The sequence below is a fragment of the Bos mutus genome, chromosome 7 (assembly GCF_027580195.1).
Source record: "Bos mutus isolate GX-2022 chromosome 7, NWIPB_WYAK_1.1, whole genome shotgun sequence".
Taxonomy (NCBI): Eukaryota; Metazoa; Chordata; class Mammalia; order Artiodactyla; family Bovidae; genus Bos; species Bos mutus.
In genome coordinates, this window is record NC_091623.1 from 34,731,103 (window position 1) to 34,746,115 (window position 15,013).

Here is a 15,013-nt window from a genome sequence, read left to right on the forward strand (position 1 = left end):
CATGCCAGGATTGACAAGAGGTGATAATGTTTGAGAACTCAAAGGACATACTGCAGTGAACAGACCAATGGACAGAGCGGTGTTTAAGGTGTGCTTGGGTGGAGAGTAAAACAAACACGAAGAAGTGAAATTGAAGTGTTTCATAACAAACCGCTTTACTTTAAACTGCCTTGGAATGTTTTCCACATATGGAGAGTTTCAGAGATCAGCATCACATAAAATGGCATTCAGATGAAAAGATGGGTGATGATTATGCAAAATTGAAAGAGTTTAAAGAGAATAAACTCTTGAGTCACAAAATGAAGATTTCTTTTTTTATCTGTGACCTTACTATCTTTGTGGTATTAATGTAATACTTCAGATTTGTAAAGTCCACTAATTACAGATTTCCACACAGACACGAAGTCTTTGCGCATTATGAACCTTCACCTGTCCATACTCATATCAAAAGCCTCTTTTTATTTTGAAGTGGTGTTTTTAACACATGAAATCAAGTAAGAACTGTCATTTTTTCGTGCTACGCTAAACTCTATTTGGTTTGTGACAATTAGAGATATCACCTTACGAAGTATTTTGTATGTTAGCTACTAAATGGAGAAACATATTAAGTCTTCAGAATATGCTTCCTAAATTGAAGTAAAAATTAGACAAATAATATTTCTAGTAGATTCTCTTTTTTGAAAAATAAAAGAGTTGGAAAGCAATAAATAAAAAGATAATGTGTACCAATCACAACTTAAGAATGTATATGAAAGTTTCATTCTTTTTTTTTTTTTTAGAGCCAGGGAAAATTATTTTTAACTAACATCGTCAACTTATTTAAGAAGAAAATGGATAAGTGGCTTCTATTCTTGCTCTTAGAAATAATTTTAAAGTCAATGAGATATGTTTGTATGCTTCCATGTGGAACTCAACCTATACTATAACTTCTGAAAGAATTTCTGTATCATTTCCTTTCTTCAATAAAATTATTAATATAAATTTATTGTATTTCTACTAAAAGTCAAAAGTGAAGCTTAGTGTAAGGTTTTATCAAAGATAAGTAGATCATGGCACAGTCCTCAGATCTTTAGGCAATTATAGTTTAATTAAGAAAGGTTTAAGTACTATACTTTTTAAAAATGTACATCAAAATTAGAACATATACTTGAAACAAGTCAATCTTTTCTGGATATCTGAACTTCCACATAAGTCACCTGTGTTGTAGATAATAGACATCTTGTTCTTTAGAAGGGTAGAAAAACAACAGTCATAGATTAAAGAAACACCTGAAAATTTAAGGAACAATATGTTAATTTGACTTATCATCATATTCAAAAGAAGAGCATACTACAGTAATATTGTGTGAAAAGTCTTCACTTCTAATATGCAACACAGACTGTAAATATAGATATTCATTTGACTCTTCTTTCAGATAATTTTGTACCTTGGATAATTTTTTTCACTTGCAAATGAGATATTTTGAAGTTTATGTCCCAAATTACATGGATACGCATTATTTTCTCTTTATGGGGCAGCAATAATGTCAAAATTGTAATCCAAAACATAGATGTTTTATTTCAGTTTCTATTTTTACATAATTTGTGTGAAAATGCTGTCTCATATCCTTAAAAATTATGTTTGTAGACAAGAATGAAGAGAGACTACAAAACAGTATGAAATGAATCAAAGTGTTCTGGAAAGCAATTATATGTTTCTGTACTTTTTAAAAAATTCAGCCAACAAGCTTGTATACATTTTACATTCAAAGTGGTTTACCTTTTTTTTGTATTATCAAATATTTTAAATATCTCCTTTTAAAAGTTTTTCAGTAAGCAAGTGTTAGTTGTATAAATTAAAAGGTTATTGTGAAAAATGTGAATTATTTATAGTTTTAATTTTACCCTGAAAGTTCTCATGTCTTTTTCTTTATTGTCTTTCTATATGAAATAAGACTGGTTTAAGCATAGGTGTTTGTGAATTTTTCTTTGATTTTTATTTTCTGTGTTGTAAATATAAATGCATTTTGTTAGGCAGGTAATTTTGTTCTTTCTGTCTTATAAATGGAAAGTTCAATGAAAATATAATATAGAAATGACTGGAATGCATTCAAGTCCATTTCCCCTTAACTCTTCAAAAGCCTAAAACGACTGCTATTGAAACATCACACTAAGTCATTTAAACAGAGCTAATTGTTTCTTACCATCACCACAGTAAACATTTTTTTTTTCAAAATGAGAAAATTCTTAAATACTGCACAGTGGGATGTTCCTAAAATATTTTTATCTATAAATGAAACTTTATGCAAAAGATGAATTTTAATAGTCACCTATACAGTCAGTGAAGGTTTAAAATAATTCTGTGGTAAATGAGTGGGTTTTGGAATTAGATTCCATGCGTAAAGCATAAAATATGAAAGATGACACGCTAGCAAGGGAAAACAAGTTCTGCTTCCATTGAGTAGCATCCAACATCACAATCAAGGACCACTGAGTAAAGCTGTGGATTTCACCCGGTAAATCATGATTAAGTTTGAGTATGATCCTTTAATGATGTCAAGTAATGAATTTTCCTCTGGTGTTCAAACAGTAGGACAGGTCCCTGTGGTGGGAACATATGTCTGTCTTTAAACCGCTGATCTGCAATGGTACCCCTTGAAATATTCTCATTATAAGCAGCCTTTCATAATGGCTCCATGTTTTCCTTCTAACAGTATTATTTTCTAAAATGAATTTGCTGTTTGAGAAGTCAATGTCCGTCCCGAGGGATGGCTTCATAGACACTAAATCATTTTAGAAATTAATATTGTTAGAAGGAAAACGTAAAGCCATTATGAAATGTTGAAGGGAAGCGTCCTACACCGTCCTGACAGACAGAGAAGGGAAAGAAATCTTAAATCTTGGCTTCTGTCTTCACACAGATGATAAGGATGCCAATAAGTGCTGATTAGGATGGTGGTTTTTATGAGGTAGACACCTGTTAAGTAGGAACTGGACTGTGACCATCATCTCATTTCCCACACACCGCTAAACAGCGATCCATTTTTAATGACTTTGGGCCATCATTTCTAAGCCAGTAGTTCTAATATGGCCCAGGTTGGTACTGCAGTGTGTATTTAAGTTCCCTTATGTACGAGAATGAAACTAAATGGGATTGCTCACTTTTTTGCATATATACAGATTTTTACTTTTTTAACCTAATGAAGATTTATACAGTTTTCACACAACAGCGAGACATAAATGCTATTTAAATTCCCATAGACTATAAACCAGGAGACAATGGAACATAGCCAGCGACATACAGCAAGGTGTAAAAATTTCATGGTCTAAAGATATTGAAATCTTACAGAGTCTTTTATCCTAACACTGTGGAAGTATGTTAGAAATCAACAAAAGATATTTGAAGATAATCCATGTATTTTCAAGTGCAATGTGACATTTAGCAGGAATCTTTGACTTAGCCATTGAAAGTTAAAAGACTGAAAAATCACAGAAGGCTATTGCAGAGAAGAAGAAATGCTCACTTTTGTACAGAAATATAATATAAAATGGTACCTTATGATAAAATTAAAAAATAATTTTGATTAAAATTTTATTCTCACCTCTAAATTCAAGAAATATGTACACATGTTTGGTGTGTGAATGCTCAGTCTTGTCTGACTGTATGTGACCCCATGGCCTGTAGCCTGCCAGGCTCCTCTGTTCATGGAAATTTTCCAGGCAAGAATACTGGATTGGGTTGCCATTTCTGACTCCAGAGGATCTTCCCAACTCAGGAATTGAACCCACATTTGCTGTGTCTCCTATATTGGCAGGATGATTATATACCGCTTTGCCATCTGGGAAGCCCATAGATGTGTATATGTATATGGATGAAATATACATGCACTCTTAATGTTGTAGCCATATTTGCACATAATTTTATGAAGAGAGACATACATGAATACATTGCAGCCTTTCTGCAGACCACTTTAATACCAAATTGTGCTACTACATGTACACTCCACAGAGTTTCTATATAGTATTTTTAAAACATAGCTCCAGACATATTAGTACTTCAGTAAAATATCTTCAGTGACATCCCATTTCCTATCATTTCTTAGCATGGTAGTCCATAACCTATCCAATCTATCTTTCTAGACTTATCTTCAAATACCTCCATCCTTCCCCACAGGCACCTGTACCTTTACTCCAGATAGACTGATCATTACAGGTCCTGCACTTTCCAGCTCTGTTCCTCTTCTCATGTTACTCTGGCTGACTTAAATCCACCCACTCTGTAAATCTGCTTAGAAAAATCTCTGTGAATTTTCCTAAATCCAAATCAGGTATTGCCCTCTGTCTTCTTATTCAGAATTAATATCTCCTTCGTTAGTGCTCACAGAGAATATTTTTACCTCTCTCATATCACTGGTCAACTGTGGAAATATTTTATACTCTCTTATGATTGTATCTGTTCAAATGGTTATATTCCTAACTAGACTTTAAGTTCCATGGATTCTGGGGATATACCCTTGACAATTGGTTGGCCGGAGACAGTGCCCTGTTTTGACATCAGGTGGTGCAGATTTGGGTCAAAAGCGAAATGGAAGTGGGTCAGTAAACAGACCCTAGGCAGTCAGTTGGTAAGAGAGAAAGCTCCTAAGAAATACTCGCGGATCACATTTTCTGCTTTGCCGATAGTTCACATTGCTTCCTTGAAAGTATTTTTCATCTCCCCCTTAACTCAATAGTCATGTCAAATATTACACTTTAAAAAACTTTGTTGAAAGGGTGTCACTTTTGGAGACTTTCCCCAGGTGAAAGAAAAGTCTGCTGATTCCACTTCCACTCTACAAACCTTTGAGCCCCGAACTGTACAAATATGATAATGGAGATTCAGAGAGGCTTGCTGATGTTCTATATTTCAGTAAGGAAGCCTAACATCCTGATAAAAATAAAGTCTGCTGTGATTTCTACACTTATAAACTGAGATGCCATCTGACAACTGGACAGCAATATGCAAATCGCCTCACTGTGATTTTAAGGCTCTTTCCCTGTAATTCTGCTGTGCACATGGCAGAAAGTCTCCTGTGCTTTTCACACATGTCCAGTGTAATTGTCTTAAATCTGATATGAACCTGTCCTCTGTCCCAGCGCTAACAATAGTACTACAGGAACTAAATTGGGCTGGGAGAAATCAGCCTATCAACTCTTTTCAGAACAACCTCAATGGTTTTTCTCTATCTTTCTAATTTGGAACTGACATTGATGTTCAAAACTCTAGTGAATCAGCTCCAGCCCAGACATCCCTGGTTTTATGTGTTTAGACATGAAATGAGCTTGGGGTTATAGCTAATGAGCTGAATAACAATATGAGCATCTGCTCAGTCTTCCTACTATTCTTATCTTGGTGAGGTTCCTCTTTGCTTTCCCATCTTCCATGAAGTTTCTTCACGTTATAACCTAACTCCCTATTTGTACCTAGGCAGTTTCCAACTGCTGAGCGCCATTTCTTCTTTTTACGCTGCAAGATTTACTCTCATCATGTGGATATTCCCTTTTGCCTGCTCTGTATATGGAGTTTAGCAATCTTGCCGTGCCTTGCTTGGCTTTTCAACGTGATTGTTTATCTATGTACCTCACGTAGAGGATTTCATTCTTTACTGCTCTCCTCCAGTACTTCTCTTGCTCTTATTTTTTTTTTATTACTAATAAAATATAAATTAAATTTTATGCGATGACTTGCTTTAATTTGTTTTCTGTATTAAACTAAGCATTTCATGCAGTTTGGTGATACGTGATTAGGAGACCTTATTCATTTTTTGAGAAACACCATGTTAGGCAACCACTAGCCTGGACTTAATGGTTATCATCTACTATTCATGCTCTTTCATAATCGTCTCTCCCTAAATGGGGTCTAGGATGACTGACTTTCTTCTAAGAAATTGAAATGACAAGCATGATGGAATGTTGCTGCCTAGGTTAGGTTATAAGGATATTGTGGTTTCAGTTTCGTACATCCACCCTTGTTCTCTTACTCACTGGTTCTGAAAGGAGGTCAGCTGACCTGCAAGGAACACAGAAAACAGCCATAGTCCAATAGTCCATAGGTATTGAATCCTGCCAACGACTATGCAATTGAGTTTGGGAGCATAGCTTTCCCTTGGAGTCCTCATATGAGCACTAGCCTTGGTTGATTAGTACCTTGACCACGGGTTTACATGGAGAAGGCGATGGCACCCCACTCCAGTGCTCTTGCCTGGAAAATCCCATGGACAGAGGAGCCTGGTAGGCTGCAGTCCATGGGGTTGTGAAGAGTTGGACAGGACTAAGCGACTTCACTTTCACTTTTCACTTTCATGCATTGGAGAAGGAAATGGCAACCCACTCCAGTGTTCTTGCCTGGAGAATCCCAGGGCTGCCATCTATGGGGTTGCACAGAGTTGGACATGATTGAAGCGACTTAGCAACAGCAGCAGCATGGGTTTACAAGTGACTTTGCAGCAGAGCCACCCAGCTACACCATGCTGAGATCTGTGACCTATAGAAAATGTAAACTAACAAATGTTTATTGATGTATGCACTAAGTGTTGGAGCATATATTAATAACAGGTAGCCAATACTGCCATCAAAATCATGAGCTCTTAAAATTATGACAATGAAGAAAAGTGTCTAGTGGTGAAAAAATTCCAATGCCACCCTCTTGTCATTTATAGGAGGATAATAAAGGAGAGTTTCTCACTTGCCTCATCTGTCATTCCTATACCTCCTGGCAATCATCAAGCATAAAATATAAAATTTCTTGCTGCTTTTCTTGTTTGATTAAAAAAGGTTATTGTAACATATTACAATCAATAAATAATACACACTATATCTACATATCTACTATATCTACACTGGTTTTCTTAACTTTTTTTTGTATTTATTATAATGAGTCAAAAGCATCGACTTGTTCCTTACAGATCAGCTTCACTAATTTTCTAAAGAATGTCTTTTTATACGCATTTACTCTTTTAAGGGGCTTCCCAGGTGGCTCAGTAGTAAAGAACCTGTCTGCCAATGCTTCAAATGTGGGTTCAATCCCTCAGTTGGGAATATTCCCTAGAGAGGGAAATGGCAACCCACTCCAGTATTCTTGCCTGGGAAATCCCATGGACAGAAGAGCCCGGTGGGCTACAATCCACGAGGTCACAAAAAAGCCCACACAACTTAGTGACCAAACAACAACAGCACATCTTTTAAATCTTTTAAGACACTTTGATGTGCAGATTCTTCTCTAAGTTCCTAAAATTTTAATTATAGAGGCTCTTTCCCATGTTAAACTTTCTTTCGCATTTTGTTCTCCTGTGTGTTCTTTTTAATGACTATTTTACATATCTGTTGCTGTTATATAAATCACCCCAAAACTTATTAGAAAAATAACAACCATTTATGTGCCCATGACTCTGAAATTTGGGCAAAGATCATTTCTGTTCCACGTGATTAGCTGAGGTCACTGACACAGTGCATTTGTCCGGAAGTTTGATTAGAGCTGAAACATCAAATATGCCTCAGGTCACAGGAGATGTGCCTCGGTGGCTGTGTCTGCAACAGCTATGGGCTGTCCAGGCATCTCTTTTTCTCTGCTTGGTTTCTATAGCAGTGTAGCCAGAACTTTTTACATGGTCCCTCAGGGTTTCAAGAGAGTGAAATGTGAAGCTGGCAAGCCTTTTTAGGGCAAGGCATAGAACTAATTCAGCGTCAATTCTACATTCTATTGATAAAGATAAATTCTGAGGCCAACCTAGAATATGAAAGAGAAAACAGATAAGATCCCTTGATGGGAGGAGTGACTTCTGTACCCAGCAATGGTGATCATCTTTAGGAATTATATATCACATGCAGGAATTAGAAGCTTTAGTTATGTGATGCCTATTCCTGATTATATTTTCTAGAATGAAAAACAATTTGGTAAAAGGCAAGCAAAGCTTGCTGAACTTTAATGTATGTGTCTCTGTATATATAAATATTTACACACATATGTATGTGTATGTATATGTATGCTATGCTGCTGCTGCTGCTAAGTCGCTTTTGTCGTGTCCGACTCTGTGCGACCCCATAGACGGCAGCCCACCAGGCACCCTCATCCCTGGGATTCTCCAGGCAAGAACACTGGAGTGGGTTGCCATTTCCTTCTCCAATGCATGAAAGTGAAAAGTGAAAGTGAAGTCGCTCAGTCGTGTCCGACTCTTAGCGACCCCATGCACTGCAGCCCACCAGGCTCCTCCGTCCATGGGATTTTCCAGGCAAGAGTACTGGAGTGGGGTGCCATTGCCTTCTCCGATGTATATGTATATTTATGCATAAATCAATATCAGCATTTACCTGGCCTGTATACTTGAAATTATAACACTAAGACCATAAATCCTAGAAAAGGTAGAAAAGAGTGGAACGTTTTTAGATGGAGCAAGGGATATTAAATTCCCAAAATAAACACTACCTGAGTAGCAGAGGAGTCAGCAGAAACTTTAAAGTTTCATAGAAAAAGAGGATAAAAGGAAAGCATTGAGGGAAAAAGAGCAAGTAAAGGTAATCTTTAAAGAGTTAGAACATGCCTGTCTCTATAGTTTAAACAACTGAGAAGAGAGGCAGTTTCCCTGTCAAAAGATATTAATAAAAGAAATAGCCACACGATGTGTTCTAGAGATTTATGGTCCATGTTTTTTTTTTTGAGCCCCTGTTGCTTCCAGAAGTATATAGCATTCACATTGTTAAAAATACAGTGGAAGTCGGATAAACTGTGTTTGTAATCTTAAATTTTTAGCTTACTTTAAAATATGAAATCTTATCTTATTTTTGGAGGAGGATTGAGGAGCCTGCTATCAGTGAGTAAAAGTAAATGGAAGGACCTCTGTAAGTTATTTGAAATAGGATATAATGTGCACATTCAGGGAATTTGTGGAATCCTGGCATCAAAGAAGTAAAAAACCACATTTGCCAGAAATTGGATAAGAGCATGCTCCTAGACAATTAGAATGGTATCCAAAACCTATACTATTTCTGCAATATTTATTTTGTATATTAATTGCAACTAAACCGTCTTTTAATAACTAGTACATAATTCTATGTACCATCTTTAATCAGCTAGTACATAATTTATTTTCTAAGAATGATTGGTATTAAGCAATTTATTAAGAAATGGTACTAAAATGTTGGTTTTATTTATATATTTTAACATTTTCATTGATATGTAATTTTACACATTAAAATTCACCAAAGTATGTAATTCAGTGGTTTTTAGTATATTTACAGAGTTGTGCCAGCCATTGCCACTGCCAGTACTCAGCCACTCAGTCGTGTTGCACTCTTTGCGACCTCATGGACTGTAGCCCACCAGGCTCCTCTGTCCATGGAGTGTTCCAGGCAAGAATACTGGAGTGGGTTGCCATTTCCTATGCCAGGGGATCTTTCCCACCCAGGGATGGAACCCCATCTCTTGCATCTTCTGCATTAACAGGCAGATTGTTTACCACTGCGCCCCTGGGAAGCCAACCCATTACTACAGTTCAATTATAGGACGTTTTCATCGTGCCTAGGATAATTCTGGTACACTTTAGGAGTCGCTCTCCATTGCTACTCAGTATCAAACACTCAGGTGCTGCTAGTGGTAAAGAACTCGCTTGCCAATTCAGGAGACATATGAGACTCAGGTTCTATCCCTGAGTGGGAAAGATCCCCTGGTGCAGGGCATGGCAACCCACTCCAGTACTCTTGCCTGGAAAATCTCATGGTCAGAGGAGCCTGGCAGGCTACAGTCCATGGAGTAGCAAAGTGACTTAGCATGCACTATGGCATGTACCCAAGTCTAGGCAACCACTGGTCTTTTCTCTATTACCATAAATTCTCTTATTTTGTATTTTTCACAAAAACATCATGCATTGCATTGTCTTAAACCAGAAATAATGTTGTTACTGTTTACCCATATTTTAAGATTGTGTGACTACTTCATTCTTCTTTATTGCTCGATAATATTCTATTGTGTGAATATGTTTGTTTTATTCCATTCAACAACTGACATCTGAATTGTTTCTACTTTTTGGCTATCTTGAATAATGCTGCTTTGATCACTCATGTATGAATTTACGTATGGACATAGATTTTCATATTGGCTATACCTAGGAGTGAAATTGCTGGGTCATATAGTAACTTGATGTTTAACATTTTGAAGTATTGCCAAAAAATTGTTTTCCAACGTGGCTTTGCTGCCGTCTATGGGGTCGCACAGAGTCGGACACGACTGAAGTGACTTAGCATAGCATAGTGTAGCATATGCTACCTTCAGTGAGTGAGGATTGTAATTTCTCTATATCTCCTTGCTATTTCTTCTTTTTGATAATCATCTTTCTGGAATTGAACTGCATCTAATTGTGATTTTGATTTACATTCCCTAATGGCTACTAGGACTTCCCAGGTGGCTTGTGGTTTCAATCTGTGGGTAGGAAGAGTCCCTGGAGAAGGTAATGGCAGCCCACTTCAGTATTCTTTCCTGGGAAATCCTGTGGACAGAGGAGCCTAGTGGGCTACAGTCCATGGGGTCACAAAAGAGTCAGACATGGCTTAGTGACTAAGCAGCGGAAGCAGTAGCAGAATGACAAAAAATCTTGAGCATCTTTTCTGGTGCTTTTATTAGGCAAGATGGAGAAATATCTATTCTTTGCCCAATCATTAATTGGATTAGTTGTCTTTGTTTATATATTCTGAAGATAGGTCTTTCAAGGTATGATTTGAAATACTAGCCTTCTGTGGGTATGTTTTAATTTTCTTGGTGATACCATTGGGTGGCTGAGTTGAACACAACTGAGCAACTGAGTACACAGGATTGATTGGCCAGGATTTTGCTGAGGATTTTTGCTTCTGTATTTGCAAGGTGTATTGATTTTTAGCTTTCTTGAAAATTTATTGTTTTCTTATCCATCTTGCAGTTTTCTTTTCTTAGCCTGATTTTGTTATCAGTTTTTGCTTCATAGAATGAGTTGGGAATTGTCCTGCCTCTTCAGTATATTTTGAAGATTTTGTGAAGAATTGACATTTATTATTTAAAGGGTTAGTATGATTTACCAGTGATGCCATGTAGGTCTCAGCTTTTCTTTTGTGGGGGTTATTTATTACTAACTCAAACTTTTTACTTGTTATGATACTTTCAGATATTGTATTTTCTTTTGAATGAGTTTTGGTAGATTTTGCTTTCTTTAAGGAATTTATCCAATTCATTTATTTTATTTTGTTAGCTTAAAATGCGTCTAGTATTTCCTTACTTTTTTTTTTTTTTTGGCCTTTGTAAATTCTGTAGTAATTCCCCCTGTTCCTGTCATGATTTTAGTAACTTGAGTCTTTTTTCTTTTTCTCGTGATCGATCTAGCTAAATGTTTGCTAATTTTGTTAACATTTTCATGAATAATTTTTTGTTTTATTGATACTCTTTATTGTATTTTATTTTCATTACATTGCCTTATCTTTGCTTTGAGTTTGCTTAGTTTTCTCTTCTTTTTCTAATTTCTTCTGGTTTAATTCCTTTAGCTGAATTGAGTATATTTTGATATTTAGTGATTTTATTTTCATTTGTCTCCAAAATATTTTCTAATTAATTTACTTCCATGTATTTTATAAATTTCCATGATTATTTTTAATTTAATTATCAATTATTTCGAGTTTGTGTATTTGTAACTGTCCTAAATTGCTTTCTGTTATTGAATTATAATTTAATTACATTGCACTTAGAGACATATTTTGTATTTTATTTATTTTTTATTTATTGATGCTTGTTTAATGGCTTAGCATATGGTCTTTTCTGTAGAAAGTTCTCTGTGGACCTGAGAAGAATGTGTGTTCTACTGCTGTTGGGTGAAGTGTTCTATACATATTTCTTTTTTAAAAAAATAAATTAAATTTTATTTATTTCATTTTTATTGAAATATAGATTTACAATGTTGTGTGAGTTTCAGGCATACAGCAAAGTCATTCAGTTATACATACATATATACCTATGTTTTCAGATTCTTGTCCCGTATAGGTTATTACAAAATATTGAATATAGGTTACAGTGCTGTATTGTAGAGCCCTTGTTGCTTATCTGTTTTATATATAGTAGTTTGTATAAGTTAATCCCAAACTCTTAATTTATCCCTTTTTCTGCACTACTTTGGTAACGAAACATCTGTTTTCTGTGTCTGTGAGTCTACTTCTGTTCTGTATATAAGTTCATTTGTAATTTTTTGTTCAAGATTCCACGTCTAAGCAATATTTGTCTCTCTGTCTGGCTTTCTTCACTTGGTATCATTGTGTCCAGGGCCATCTATGTCGCTTCAAATGGCATTATTCCATTCATTTTTATGGCTGAGTCCTATTCCATCGTATAAATATATCAAACCTCTAGTCACATTTATTATTTCTAATTGATTTATAGTGTTTACAAGTCTTCTGTTTCTTTGCTGATCTTCCCTTTTTTCTTTCCATCACTTAAAGTAGGCATATTGAAGTCTGTAACAACAATTGTTCAGTTTTATATTTCTCCCTTAATTATTAGTTTTTGTTTCCTATTTTGGGAGGCTTTTTTCATATTTATAATTTGAAATTAATATAAAGGCAGCATACTAAAATGTATGCAGTGCACCTGAAGACTGCTCAGAAGGCACTTTCTTAATAAAAATATCAAGGTTGTTGTATAGATAAAAATATAATGAACATTTGCGTTGATTACAGTATTTGTTCAAAAACATGTAAACTAAATAGACTACAGTTTTTTGTTTTTTTGTTTTTTTTCTCACTGTGTCTAAATAATATATACCAGATTGGGATATTAAAATTACTCCAACTAATAAAGTTTTCAAATTCTGTCAGTTAACTTACTCTTTTAAAACATGAATAGTTTATACATTATTTGCACTGATGGCAATTTTTTATTAATTTTATGTCTCTTGTCAGTTTTAGCATGTTTATTTGCACTTGTTTGAACATAGCCCACAACTATGTCTATCACATTGAATGAACCAACACATGCCTATGCTTTTGAAGCGCTATATTAACATTACACATTTCTTCCACTGCTAAAGTACACTTGCCTCTACTTAAAGTGTATTTATGACATGTAACTATAAAAAAATAATCATATACAAGTTGAAAAAAATGACAAGATAATTTATACTAGTGAATATATTTACAAATAAATTATTTTAAAAACAATGAGATCTAATAAAACTGAAAGTCAATCAAAAAATAGAGGCTGTGTATTAGTATCATAAACCGAAAACAATGACAAAGTAGTGTCAGTGGGGATTTATACTGAACTGAACTCTGGAAGGGTGATAGGATAGATCAAAGCATTGAATTTAGAATGAGCTATTCATATGGGAAAGCAAAAAAAAAAAAAGTATAGATTCTAGCCATATAAAACTGTCAGCTTGAAAATATACTGCTTGCATGGTCAATCACTTGGATAGCATCATTCTGTGATATATTAAATATAGAAGCTATTTCATATGGCTTTTGAAATATGACAAACAAAACAGTCAGAAATTTTTTTTTAATGATATGTTCAATGAAAGAAAACTACAATTAAATTCATCCAAGCTAATATTGGATAATGATAGGTATTTATGTTCTTTTTATTCTTTTAATAATTTATAATACATAGTGACGTCTTGCTAAATAATCAAATAGTATTTATCATTTGAGATTACAAGTAGCTTTCCAATTCTATATAATATTCAGCAATAGAAATTAATTCAACTACTAGTTCAAAGTTCTACAATATAAACTTTAATTCAATTAAAAATACAGTATTGAAATAGGAAGGCAAAATGAATCTATTTTCCCATCTCTTTTGTTTCCCAAGTTCTGTGTTACAAGATAGTCTGCACAGGCAAAATATAGGGAAATATCAATATGTCACTCTTACCAGTTGATATTTATTTTTAAATGCTCCTTAAATGATAGGACTTTATACTAGCTTTTGGAGCAATTAAATCTTAAAAATGTTAATTAACTTGCAGAAAAAAATAGTGGACATACCTTATTTTGTTTTCATAGTGCGTCTGTTAGTTTGGATAGACATTTTGAAAATAAACAGCCTGGATATTTGAAATGGACAGAAGGAAAGTGAACAAGAAAACATCTGAAGGAAAATAAGAAATATTGTGGTCTACTGAATATTTGAATTATACTTGAATAGTTTACCAGAGATGTGTCAAAATTCATGTTCTGCTGAAATTTCATTTTTCTCTTCATTCAGTGAACTGAGATGCTGTCTGCATGTAAATAGCTCTGTGGTGCTTTTTTTAATAGCCATGGTCACTTTGTGACTCTAAAAATTAACTCTATGTAAAACCAGAAAATAGGGATCCCTAACTCGGAACAGAAAATGTTTTTTTATTTTTACTTTGTTTTTACCCTCTACACATTGGTGAAATCTGCAAATGTAGCCAACAGTTATATAGTAGTTATAAAATTCCCATATATATGATCTTGGCTTGAGATTGAAAGACAAGATTACATTCATATTCCCCAATTTAAGATGCCCATTTTCAGGACTGATTATGAATTCTGTAAGCAATAAGATTTGGCATGCATGCTTTATTGAAAGTCTCCTTAACAAATAATACTCTTTTTTTTCCCAGTGATTTTTGGTGTTGAGGGAAAATGCTTTCAGAGGACAATTTGTGGTTAATGCCTTTCCGTGGGTAAAATCCCACTGAGAAGTGCTCTAGCTAACTTGCCCTGGGTTGTGTTCCAACTTAGTTTAAGGGACTTTAGGGGACACACTCCTGCTGATTCCACTGTTCTTTCCTGTCTTCCTTTTTTTTGTAATCTTGACCCAAAAACTATTTTAAGTGATGTCTGATTTGGCTTCCTATGGTTCTCAAATGTTCACTGGTAAAGGGTTATTGAAAGAATCTGTGACTCTCCCTTTCTTTTCTTGAATTCAGAGTTTCTGATGTTGATATTAATGTGAAAGGGTCATCCACAAAGAGACAAAGAACACTAATGTTGTAAGGCTTCTCAGCTCTTTTCCTTTATCA